Here is a 12,197-nt window from a genome sequence, read left to right as displayed (position 1 = left end):
TTTTGCTCTGATCTACTGTGTCTACAGTTAATGTACATCACCCAGCAAATATTATCTTGGTGAAGATTTCTATGTACTTCTACATTATTCTTCAAATAAGTCAGAAGTGCTTCAAGAGCAGTATAGAAGAATCTTACCTCTTCACCTCTTGTGTCAAATAGCAAATAATAGTACTCATCAACATAGCTTTAAGACCAGCAATTGAATCAGTAAGAGCTCATGCTAATGGCAGAGATGCTGTGCTCTTTAATGCATGGCATGAACTCACCATGCTGTGTAAGAAAGTACAATTGCTAATGAAAGAGCAATTCCAGATCCTAATGTCACTTCTATGCTTTTTGATATCTTTCCTTTATATCAACTGCTGCCAAAGTTGATGTAAGAAGAGTGAATTTCTCATAAACAAACATGATTACCCAGGAATTTGGAGTCAACTGGGCATGCAAAAAACTTCTTCCTCCTACCTCTTCCGTGCTTGTGTCTTGTTTTGTTTCTGTTTGAGGAAGGAATGTTTAATTGAGTGTTTTGTTCTTGGTCACTAGAAGTTTCTCCTCCAGCAAAAACGGTGTGATGAAAACTAACTCCCGGGAGAGGCTGCAGGTTTCCTTCTCCTGAGATTCCTGGTAGCTCTGGCCGTTTCCATTGGGGCTGGGAGCAGCCAGCCCCCAGTGCAGACGCTGTTAGCTCCTTCTGCTGTGCAAGGGCAGCAGGAGGGAGCTCAAGGAAGAAAATTCCTTTCTTGAGGGAGGGTTAGTGCCTGCCCAGCTGCCACAATGAAGGGCTGTGACAAATGCCTGCCAGGCCAGAGTCTTGTTCCTTGTGCTTTTACCAAAAAATGCAGGTAACAAAAGCAGACTGTTTCTGAACTTCTCTCCCCCGCCCTTGTCTTTCTGTACTTTACTTCTCCATCTCAGGCTAATGGAGAAAAGACAGCACAAGAGCCTTCACCCAAGGAGTGGTTTGAATTCTGCTTCTTGGCTGTGACTGGTTTTGCTCTGACTTCTCAGAGATGGGAGTGGAATAAAATTGCACATCCTAAGGAAGCCTCAGAGCTTTCTTATTGACTCATGCACTAAAGCTGTGGCACTCTGGGCTTGTGGTCAAAACTTGTCTCATGGATTGGGACATTTGTTGTTTGCTGCACTGGATGCTCAAGACCAGGGAGGGAAAATATGACAAGCTTTATTGATGGAATAAGTGGGTGCAAATAATAATGTGTACAAATGAGTAGGTTCTGGTTGGAGCCAAAAGGTCAAGGCATTGTCAGTTCCCCCCAAGGAAATGGTAACCACTGTAGCCATCATCTCTACATTGCCACCATGCAATTCTGTATGAAACTGTTTCTTTTCACTGCAATAGGGCTTTAAAAATAAATCTTGATTTGCATTTTGTACTGCTAAATCAATACCAAGAAATGTGGCTCTACATTAGTGTTTGATCCAGCTGCAAGTCTCACTTTGCTGCAGGGGAGAGGTCCTATTCTGAAACTTGCATCAATCAAACTGTGCTGCTCAGGTGCTACTTTATTTGATGTTGTATTTCCATTGTATCCCTTAATGCTGGTGAATGAGGTGTTGGGCACTGTTTCTTCTCCGTTGTCTTAAGTTACCTTTAAACATCGATTGCTTGCCACCTGGGGGCAGAAGCGTTCTTTCCTGGGGGCTGGACGCTGAGCTGTTGGTGTCAGAAGCTTTAACATTCCCGACTTTGTCATTTGCTCATCAGACAAGTGGCTTGTGTTCATCTGTGTAAAGGCTCAGATTGTCTCCCTGTTCAGAGCACATTTTGCCCTCTGAGCACTGTGGGATGCTCTGCTCATGCAGACACTTGAACAGCTGTGCTTGTTTGTCTCAAGGTGTGCAGAGAAACAAAACTGTGAAATCATTGTGTGTGTATGTTGGGGGGGAAATACTGAGCCTGCGATGAGAGTTGAGGTTGGTGTTGCTGGAGCAGTGTGTCAGGTAGGAAGTGCAAGCACTGTTCTCCAGCCTTTCTCCTGGAGCATGCACACAAAGAGAAGGGCTGGTTCCGTCCAGCTGACAGTGTGGGTGGATGTGAGGGTGACAGATGCCTCCTGATCCCTTTAGCTGTGACAACCTCCCTGCCCCCAGATGAGACTTGCTGTGGTGTTCAACCCCTGGCAACAAGGCTTTTAACAGACCGATCAGTCAATAACTGGATGGGAGCAAAACTCCGTGTACCTTTGAGCTGAACTATACGACTGATGACAGGCACAGGAGCTTGCCAAGTTTACTGAGAAAAACAGTTCCACTGTACATGCCAGTTCTTACAGTGCGGGCTGGGTTTTAGGCTGCAGTTGTGCTCCCACATGGGAGCCAAGCTAATCTTGCACCAGCAGCCCTGCTCTTTGCCATCCCCTTCCCCAGTGCTTTGCTCTGCAGCATTAATGTCTTCAGTGGTGTTTTGCCTTACATCACTACTTTGTCAAGTGGTTTCAGCCTCTGTGAAACTCTGAGAGGTTACCATCTCTATGAAGTAAACCCAAAAGTTCGTTTTGATACTGGCCGTGAGTGAAAAGAGATCCATAAAATCAAGTTATTCTGAATTTGCACATACAATGTCCTTCTCTGTCCCTTCAGTTCCCACAACCATAGCCTTCCCTCTCCCCAGGTCCACAGGCACCTTGGCTTCTTGTCCCCCAGTGCCCACAGTCAAATCCTTCCCTCTGCCCAGAGCCTTGGGCCATATCCCTCCCTCTCTCCCCAGCCCTGGGTCTTGTCCCTGTCCCCAGTTCCCAGAACCACATTCCACCCTCCACCCCCAGTTCCCACAACCATTGGTTGACTAGTCCTGACAGATCAGAGGAGGGATGTAGGTGGGGAGTGATGATAGGTTAAACTAGTCCAGATGGAGCAGAGGTGCGGTGTTAGGGTTGGTTAACTAGTCCAGATGGAGCAGAGGTGGATGCCAGGAAACCCAAGGTGGCCTGAAGGGAGACTGCACATCTTTACATTCTGTGCTGCTGAACCAGCCCCAGAGCTGCCCAGGGAGGACCTTGGGCTGATTCAGAGAATGCAGTATGAAAACCCTCTAGTTACTGCTCATGTATTACTCAAAGCTTAGGTGGTTATTATATTTATCACTTAAGTACGTTATCCTATTACCCACTGTAATATAAGTGTATACTAATAATATGTCATATGCTTAGATAGCTTTTTCTACCTCTGATTCAAGCTTGTCCCTCTGTTGAAATCCTTCTGAGCTCCTCCCTCCTGGTCTGCCTGCTGTCTGCTCCTGCCTGCCCAGCACCAGCCTTGCTTGACTCCTGTCCTGGTTCCTCTCCCTTGGAAGAACAACTGAAGTACAGTGCAAAAACCCTAACTTGCCCTTAAAATATAAAACATGTCAGTGATTTAGAGCAGTTGGTGCTGTTGAAGTCAGTGCTTGATTACTTAGGTTAAAATGTGTTCAGCATTTTGACTTTCCATTCAGAAAATGTGTGGCAGGGAATAACAATGGATGAGTAAGCACAAGTTTTGGCAGTTGGAGTTAAAGAATGTTGCCTGATGTTTGGTATCAGGAGCTTTTTAAAAAACTTAGTTATCTCTTTAATGCCATAAAGTATCAGTTAATGCATTGAATAGACTGTCATATAGGGTATGAGGACCATGATTAGGCAGTTTTTCAGACTGTCTGTCAGCAGAAATATATGCTCTTGGAACCTCTTCTGAAATAGCTCACTGAGGCTTTGTTTTTGAGAGAGACAGATAAAGTTTTCACTGATTAGATGAGGAAGACTTGAGAAACCAAATGGCGGGAGTGATAAAAAGTGATGTATGATGGTAGGGAAAAAATGCTAGAAGCTGCAAGGGATAGAGCTGGAGACGTGGGTGGGGATGGAGAGAATCTGAAATGAGCTGAAAAAATAATTGGCACTGTTTGTTCATCCTTTTCTTTCCGTATTGCTCTTTGCCTAACCCCTAATTGATTAGACAGACTGATCCATTCTTATACCAAGAGGTTATTTCATCTAAAAAGCACATAAGAGGCAATGAAATCAGAACTCTTCATTTGTGCATGCCAGTGGCCGTATTTAGTGCTGCCTGGTGTCAGTGACACTGGATGGCGAGTCTGTCATCATAACGCTGCTTTCTGTAGCTGCAAATTTCCACAGGAGTTTTGGCTTGCTGGGTGTTGCCTCCTTGTCTGAGCTATCTGGTCCACCCTACAGTTCCTCTCTTTACAGACGCATTACTGGGTATGAACCTTGGCTTTAGGGCAGCCAGTGCTCAGATGAGATCCCGAGGAAAGACTATCACTTGGGAATACTTCAGTGTTGCTGTGTTTTTGGAGAATCAGGGTGAGTTTATCAAAGGATGGTCTGCAGACCAATGAAACTTATCTCCTCATTTCAGCCTTCATTGCAGGGTGGAAGGTGATTTTTGGCATGGTGTGGCATGGAGCATGTAGAAGGTACTGCTTTGAACATCACTCTTAAGAAGCCAGTGTATAGTGATGGACACTGTGGTTTGTGTTACTAGAGAGGCACACTGCAGTGGTCTGTACAAAAGCGTCTTGAGTTAAACAAGCTGATCCTGAGGTCCCTGGAGACTTGCTTGAGGATGGCAGGTTTCACAGGGGATGGTACTTCACCAAAACCATGCAAAGCACCAGGCACTTGTCCCAGTGTGGTGATGGAGGCTCCAACGAGAGCACAAATGGCTCAGCTGCCCCATGGGGTGCTGGTATTGGTGTCTGGCAGCTACATTAGCCTCAGCAGGATGTTGCACAGCATGTAAATCCTGGTGTTTCAGGGTAAAGTAAAAAGAAAATCATGATCTTGTCAAGGCCACTGTCTCAAAAACATCCAGTCTTGCTCCATTTAGACTGTGATGTACTGAAGCTGAGCAGCCACCCTGATCTACCCAGAAACAGCCTGTGCTGCTGAAAGCCTCTCCAATCTCATTTTATGCAAATGTTCCCCACTCTCTGCGTTAAGATGCTGTCCCATTTTTACCTCCTTTCCTTTTGAATTGTGCCTGTTTTGAGATCAGAAAGATGGGAAATGGGAGAAAAGACCTCTAGAACTGTAAATACTGCACTAATGGTGTGTCAGTGCGGTCTGAACTAGGATGAATGCCCTGTGCTTGACACATGAGATGGGCTGCCCATTTTTGGGAGGGTGCTACTTTGTCTAGAGGCTGTATCTAATTCAGTTATTCTCCTATGATTGGCACCCCTCCTTCTAATCTACCTTGGTTAGGCTTTCCATTGTTACAGTGTGCACCAATTTGCTAAGTATTGTTCTGTGTTGTACAGTTCATAGTTAGATTAGTATTAACTGCACTATTGTCTTCTCATTTTTATTTTTTTTTAAATCCATGGAGATATTCTTTATAGGATGCTACAGGGCAAGTGATTTGATCGTGCTTTTTAAAATTCAGCCCTGACCCTCTATTGAGCAGTCAGTAGAAGCTTTCTTGTCCCAAGCCAATGTATATATGCAAGAAATATTCAGAATTAGAGCATTTGTCAATACTGCTGGGTTTGGTCCCAATACGCAGAGTGCCAGGCTCTGGTGTCTGTACTCTTTTTCTGCTGTGATGCTGGGTCAATAATTAGCAAGTGCAAATGGGCTTCCCAGCTCAGCCTCCCCTGTAGCTATGTTAACCTGCCCTATTTCTACAAATCTGGGGCCAAGCGTGGTGCTCCAAGGGTTACCCTGTGCTGCTGTGAAATGCTGCCAGAGAATGAATGGTGGCTGCTGCAGCCTGACGGGTCTTCCCTTACAGTACCTAGCCAACAGTGCTTTCTTCAAGCTTCTTTCAGATGAGTGTTTTATTCAGGGCTAGTAACAAGCTATAAATTTACTGAAAGATGACAATGACTGGAAGAGTGGTGAGGAAATGTTGAGAGGGAGGATGGCAAAGGATCCTGCTGAGGAGATTGTGTGCTGGAGGGCAATTGCTGGCAGAAATCATTAAAGGGTGATTTTGATGGCATTAAATCATATGTTAATGAAGTGGCAAAATGTTCTGCTAATTAAGTTTCTTGATAGAACAAGAAACTGATGCCCTCTGTGAAGGAGGGACTACTCCTACCTGTGCTGCCCTGATCTGACCTGCAGACCCATGCGTCAAAGACAGTAGGTGACTTAGCTCTAGGAATGGAGTTTCAGTCCCTCACTCTGAGCTCTCCAGGCTGCACAGCCACTTAACTCTCCTTTTTTGCTTCTCTGCTTGGTCATGAATGGAAGAGCCAAATGGTGAGTTGGTCCTGAGTGGGTAGACAGACCTGTGGCAATGCAACTGCTAGCCCTGCTGCAAGTCACTTTCCCGTGGTCCATGGATGTTGTACCATGGAGCTGGCAGCCTGAGAAGGATATGGAAGCTGGGGTTGGCCTGCCCAAGGGGAAGGCAGAGGGAAGGTGGCCTGTGCAGCTGCTCTCCGCTCCACTGGAGATGTGTGGAGGTGTTCAGCAGCTTTCAATATTGACTGTAGGTTACCTCCTTCCTGTCTCCATCTCCCTCTGCAGTCTGTAAGCTGCCCTTTAGTGTGTTACCAATCCTGCTCTCTGTATCCTGGCTCAGAGCACTTACTGCATGTGTTTCCAGGCTGCTGGAGGGCTTGTGGTGGTGCTGGTGCTCCTTGCTGCTCCTTCCCCTCTGAGGGCTGCAGGACTGCCCCCACCAGCTCTGCCTCTTTCTCTATTCACTTTGTGCCATCAAATCACAAAGGGAGAAGGGACGCTGAGCCCTTTGTGCAAGTGGCCCTCAAAGCCAGGCCACCTGAAGTGTTTAAGTGTGGTTTAGAAGTGGACTAACCTTTAGACAGCAGCTTTGAGCTTTATTAAAACAGCTGGAGCTATTCTGACAGTCAGCTCCCCTGGGCACTGGAGACAGATGAAACTGATACGTGCTGCTAATTGCAGATGCTCTTCTTGCACCCAGAGCCACTATCTCTTAAGGGATCAAGCCACCCCCCTGCCTTCAACAAGGGCAGGACATGGCAGGTCACTACAGCATGGAGATGCAATTAGGCAGAAGACTTCTGCACCCCTGCTCTCTCTGCTTAGCAAAAAGTGCTGGAGGTGCTTTGGCTGTTGCTAGCTGTAATGTGGCTCACTTTATTTTTTTTATTATAGGAAGAGTTCAGTGTGAATGCAGAGAGGGCTCAAATGCTCCTGGGGCTGTGACTGGGAAGTAGGCCACTTGCAGAGCCACCAGGCAGATGTTCAGCTCGGTGTCCTGACGGTCCTCCTGAAACCCTGGGGAGATGTAGAGCTTACGGCTGGTGGTGCCGCATCACAGAGGCTTGGGTTACTTTGCAGAGGAATAGGAGGAAATGAGTGTAAAAACCGCTGGAGCATTAATGAACTCTGGTGTTTTCTTTGTATTTTCTGAGTGTGCTTTTCTATGCTGAGCCTAAGTGTAAACACAAAATATAAATACTCATTTATTACTAATATAATGTTTTCCCTACCCCTTCCCAATGTCACCCTACTGTAGTGTGAACCCCATCATCTTGTTAATTAGGAATAGACCAGTGTGCCTGTGTTAGTTAAAAGGCGAGAAGAAGGAAGAATTTTAGGAACTACAGTGGTTTTGGGCTTGTGCCATCTTCAGTTTTAAACCTTTGAAAACATAATCTGCACAGTGCAGACCAGCCAATTATTTCTTATTTATAAACAGTAAATATCCATTGAACACAGATCTTTTTGTTGCTGGTGACGATGCTTCTTGAAATGAGATCCAGTTTTTCCTTCATATCTTGCCAGGGCGAAAAATACTTAGGAGATGCACTTCTATCAGCCTTGTACTAGGTGGGTGGTAGGAAAGGTGGTACAAGAGCAGTTGTTTAAGACAGGCTTTTAGGCTGAATGCATCCAGGCTGGAGATGTATAGTGCATTCAAATTAGAAAAACTTATCTGGAGAGGTCAGATGCTGTGCATTGTTTTCCTGTTAATGTGTATTGGAAATATAGAGCAGAGCATGGTTGTGACTTTTTTGGGATGGGTGTCTTTGTCACAGCCTGATCCTGGCCTCAGGGGTCAGATGTTGTGTGCCATGACATCTATGGAAAAACGAAACTCTGTTGGGTTGCCAAACACTTCCTGCTTTATTGGGTAGGATTTGGGTTCATTTTAATTTTATAAGAGCTGAGCAATTTCAGGTGAAACTTTCCATGTCACCTTTGCATTTCAGGAAGGTATTTTCTGCGTGGAGCAGAAAGAACTGAGATAAAGTAAAATCATGTCTGTCCTGGATGAACAGAACCATGTGATGGTATCTCGCATCACCTTCAGCATTCTTTAAACAAAGCAGGTACTGCAGCTTTGTTTCCAAGCATAGTCTTTTCAGAAAAGGCAAGTTTTGTTCTCTTGCATTTTCTTATGTAAGCAGGTCTGTCCTCATTACTTCAGACTTGTTCTTATTTTATTCTTAAGGGGTTTGTGCTGTAGAAAAACATTAGCTGGGGAGTAGATTGTACAGATAAAGAACACTAAAGTTCTGATGTAATCCAGAGGAAGGAGCGATGCTGACCTGTGGAAAGGTATTTTTAAGCCTTTTGTGTCTGTTCTTGCTTTGTAATATGTATGACTGAGAAGCAATGACCCAGCAAAACTCCTGAGACTGGAGTCAGAAAAGCTCTGGTGACACTTCCCCAAACTGGTGCTGGGGCCCTTTATAAGGGTGTGCTAAATGCATCTTCCTACCAAGCTTTGCTTGGCTTTGTTCTTCCCTCTCCGGTTGTAACATCACATCAAGAAACAGAGGTCAGTGACTATCTGACCCACTTTAGATAAAGCTAAACCCAAGAAAATGCACTGTCATCTCTTAAATAAAAACTGTAAAGGGGAAGCCAAAGGAGGAATAACTGCTCTTCTCTACCTGCCTTGAAACTAATGGCACTAATATGCTTTTCTGAAGTTCTGCCATAGGGCAGTAGCTCTGCACTCTAACAAAGATGTCAATCAAAGTGCTCTGCTGCAATAAACAATAACTCTAATTATCTTGACAGCTGACAGCAAGAGTTAGGAGGCTTGAAGCTTTCCCAGAGGAGTAGGTGAGATGAGTGTGCAAAGAGAGCTAACAATCTCTGGTCCTGCTGAATGGAGAGCTGACATGATGAATCAGGATGGTAGGTCTGGGGGCAAATAAGAAATGGTGCCATTGTGGGACCTGCTGAGGCTGTCATCAGAGGAGCGAGTGTGGCTTGTGCTGTCCTCCTCGAGCTGGCTCTGTCTGGGCCAACTAATTTATTGCCAGCAGCATGGCTGTAGCAGCGGAGACCAGCATAAAGTGACTTGTCAGGTACCTGCCCTGCTCCCTGGGTGGGCTTTGCCAGTCAGGCTCCTGCTGCTCTGGCTGGCTTGTATTATATTCCAGCTCAAGGTGGTTTAAAATTAGCTCAGGTGCAATGCTTGACTCTTACACCCGAGTCATGCATAGCATTTCCCTGGCTCTTAGGGAAGATGGTAAAGAAGTTAAAATGCCATGTTTGCAGTATGACCTTGAGCATGTGCTGTTTCTTTAGCCTTCCTTATCAACACAGGTGCTCACTGATTCCTGAACCCCAAAATACCTTGCTGGTGTTAACACCATGTGTAACGAACCATCAAGAATCAGCTGTGAGATGTGTGTGTTCTCGTAATCTCTTGTGCTGTGTGAATATTTACATAAGCAGTCAGATCCCTCCCAGAAGTGAAGTCATCCTCAGCAGTGGTCATCTGAGGAAGCCAAGAAGACACAATTAACAAGGTGACTTTAGTAAACTTAAAAATAGGTTTGTGAAAATGCTTTTAAAGACCTGGAAAGACTTATGTCATCTTGCTGGGGGCTGTGTAGGGAGAAAGCTATATGGAAAGTTAAAATGGAAAGTAAAATGGAGGACAGTTCATATTTAGCTGTTACTGATTGTTTTAAATGTTTTGGGGTCAGCAGAGATCCGGGCTTTTCATTTGATTATAGCACTGAGCAGGTAGTTAATCAGACAAATGAGAACCTTGTGACACTTTTAAATAAACAATGCGTACAATTTAATGTTTGTGGCTTGTAAGCGCTACAAGCTTTGTTACTGTCTTCAAAGCATGGGTGTGTGGTTTATAGATTGGTGGTCAGTGGTGCTCTTAACTGGATGGGAGTTGCGCTAATGAAATCTGGATGCTCCTGTGGCACGTGGTCTGTTCTCCCCAAGGACAAATTGTTCTGATGACTTTCTGGCTCTTCAAAAGCCCGTTATGTGTAAAGCCATGGTCCAGGTTCATATTTAAAGGTGTGTGTGGGGACCCAAATACTTTGAAAATGAGGCACTTTAATTAGGTTGTTCCTGAACATGTGCTTTTGAGGGAAAGACTGTGTTTCTACAGCCTTGACGTGGAAGTGATCACAGTTGGGGTCTCTGGTACAGGACAATTTTCATACAATTTAAGGTACGTGATCTGCAGATGTAACTTTTTGTCGTGTACGGTATGTGGTTTCTGCATGACCTAAGAGCATACATCTTGTGTATGATTCCTGGTTCACCATCACATGGAAAACATCATATATATTCAATCTAGCTTGTTGGTTTGTGCCAGCTCATTAGAAATGGCCACTTTCAGCTTGGAGAGAGAAGGGTAATAGGAGGGCAGAAGCAGAGAGTGGATGTTGGTGAGTCGGTCTGTAATGTTTCCTGTCCTGTGGGCTAGTTGCCCTTGAAGCTGGGGGCATCAACAAGGCTTCTGGCCTCACTAACATTTCTTGTTGCATGATCTGTGGCCTCCTGCTCCTCCCATTCCCTCCTCTCTCCAACAGACGTGTTTTAGACCATCACTGGGAACTGGCACACGCAAGGATAAGCTAAGACCTCCTTTCCTAAAGACCTGTTTTTCTCATCTGACTTTTCCAAACTCAACTGCTATTCTCTGCAGCTTTTGACTTTCCTTTCTCTCCTGGCTTTCAATTCAATTCCCTAAGCTACTTTGTGAAGAGGTGGGCTATTGTCGCCCTAGCAACTGGAGCCAAAGGACTTTAAGAACTGATTTTTATTTTTATTTTTTGTCCTAGGCTGGCTCTGGATTTCTTGTTAAGCCAGTTACTTGTTAATTTTTCTCTGCTGATAGTCAATGATACCTTTCTCTGCTCTTAGCTCTCTGAAGTAACCGGTCTTTCTTGCAGGCCAGATGCTGGTCGTAGCGGTGTGGCATAGTGGTCTGAGCACAGACTTTCTTTCTGAGCTCTGTGAGAAACACTGTGAACAGGAGTAACGTCCCTGAATGAGTTTGGTTGGAAAACTGGGCACGTTTGCAGTAATTTCCCGAGCCAATAATAGTTAGGTAGCTGTGGCAGAGGTCTGACAAATTAGATGAGTCTCTCTTTCTCTTTCTTTCCCCCCTCAGGCCTTTTTACAGTAGTTCGCAATTTATAGGCAAGACCAGAGCCTTTCACCTTGTGCCTTGTGAGGATGTCTTTGCCCAAGATGTATGGTACTCTGTGTGCTTTGTTGTCTAGCAGCTTTTACTATAAGAAATAGACAGTGAGAATGGGGAGATATTCCAGCACAATGTTTAGTTTTCCCGGAGAAATGGAAACCAGCAAATGAAACAATAAAACATGTTTCATACCAGCATAGAGAGCAAAATGGAGGGGAAAAAAATGGTATGGCAGGGACAAGTAGGAAAGGAAATAAAAAAGCAATTGAAACCCAGCCCCTCCCTAATGATTTAAAGTAATACAGTGTTTATGTAAAGTAGTTAATGGTTCTGCTGCCTGTGTCCTCATTCCCCTAGGCACAGCCCACGGGTGGTGAGGGCTGTCTGGGAATGTACAGAGCAGGTCCCAGCGTCCCCTAACAGCAGTGGGTGGTAGTGACAGGTGTGTCAGCAACAAACTGAGCTGGGACCAGACATGCCACATGACTTGTATTCCCCCAGCACTGCATGAAGCAAAACCTGCAAATGCTGCCCTGGTGTTGCAGGGCAAGCCTTTAGCTGCGGGCAGCAGTTTTGTGTCCTGTTCCCAAGCCCTGATTCTTCACTCTCACCTTTCTCTTGGGGTTAAACACAGCAACAGGAAACCAATTAACAGCCTGTAGTCCTAGTGCCAAGGTCCTTCCTCCACCTTTTGGGTTTCATCCTTTCCCATTTGTTATTCTTGCTTTAGCCACTTGCTGCTGTCAGTAAAATGTGTGCTTGAAGTGCCTAACTGTGCCAGATGTAGCACTTTATTTCCAAAACTGTTTGAAAACTCTCTAT

Source organism: Caloenas nicobarica, chromosome 14, assembly GCF_036013445.1.
Source record: "Caloenas nicobarica isolate bCalNic1 chromosome 14, bCalNic1.hap1, whole genome shotgun sequence".
In the NCBI taxonomy this organism is placed as follows: domain Eukaryota; kingdom Metazoa; phylum Chordata; class Aves; order Columbiformes; family Columbidae; genus Caloenas; species Caloenas nicobarica.
Note: the sequence above shows the minus strand (reverse complement) of the source record.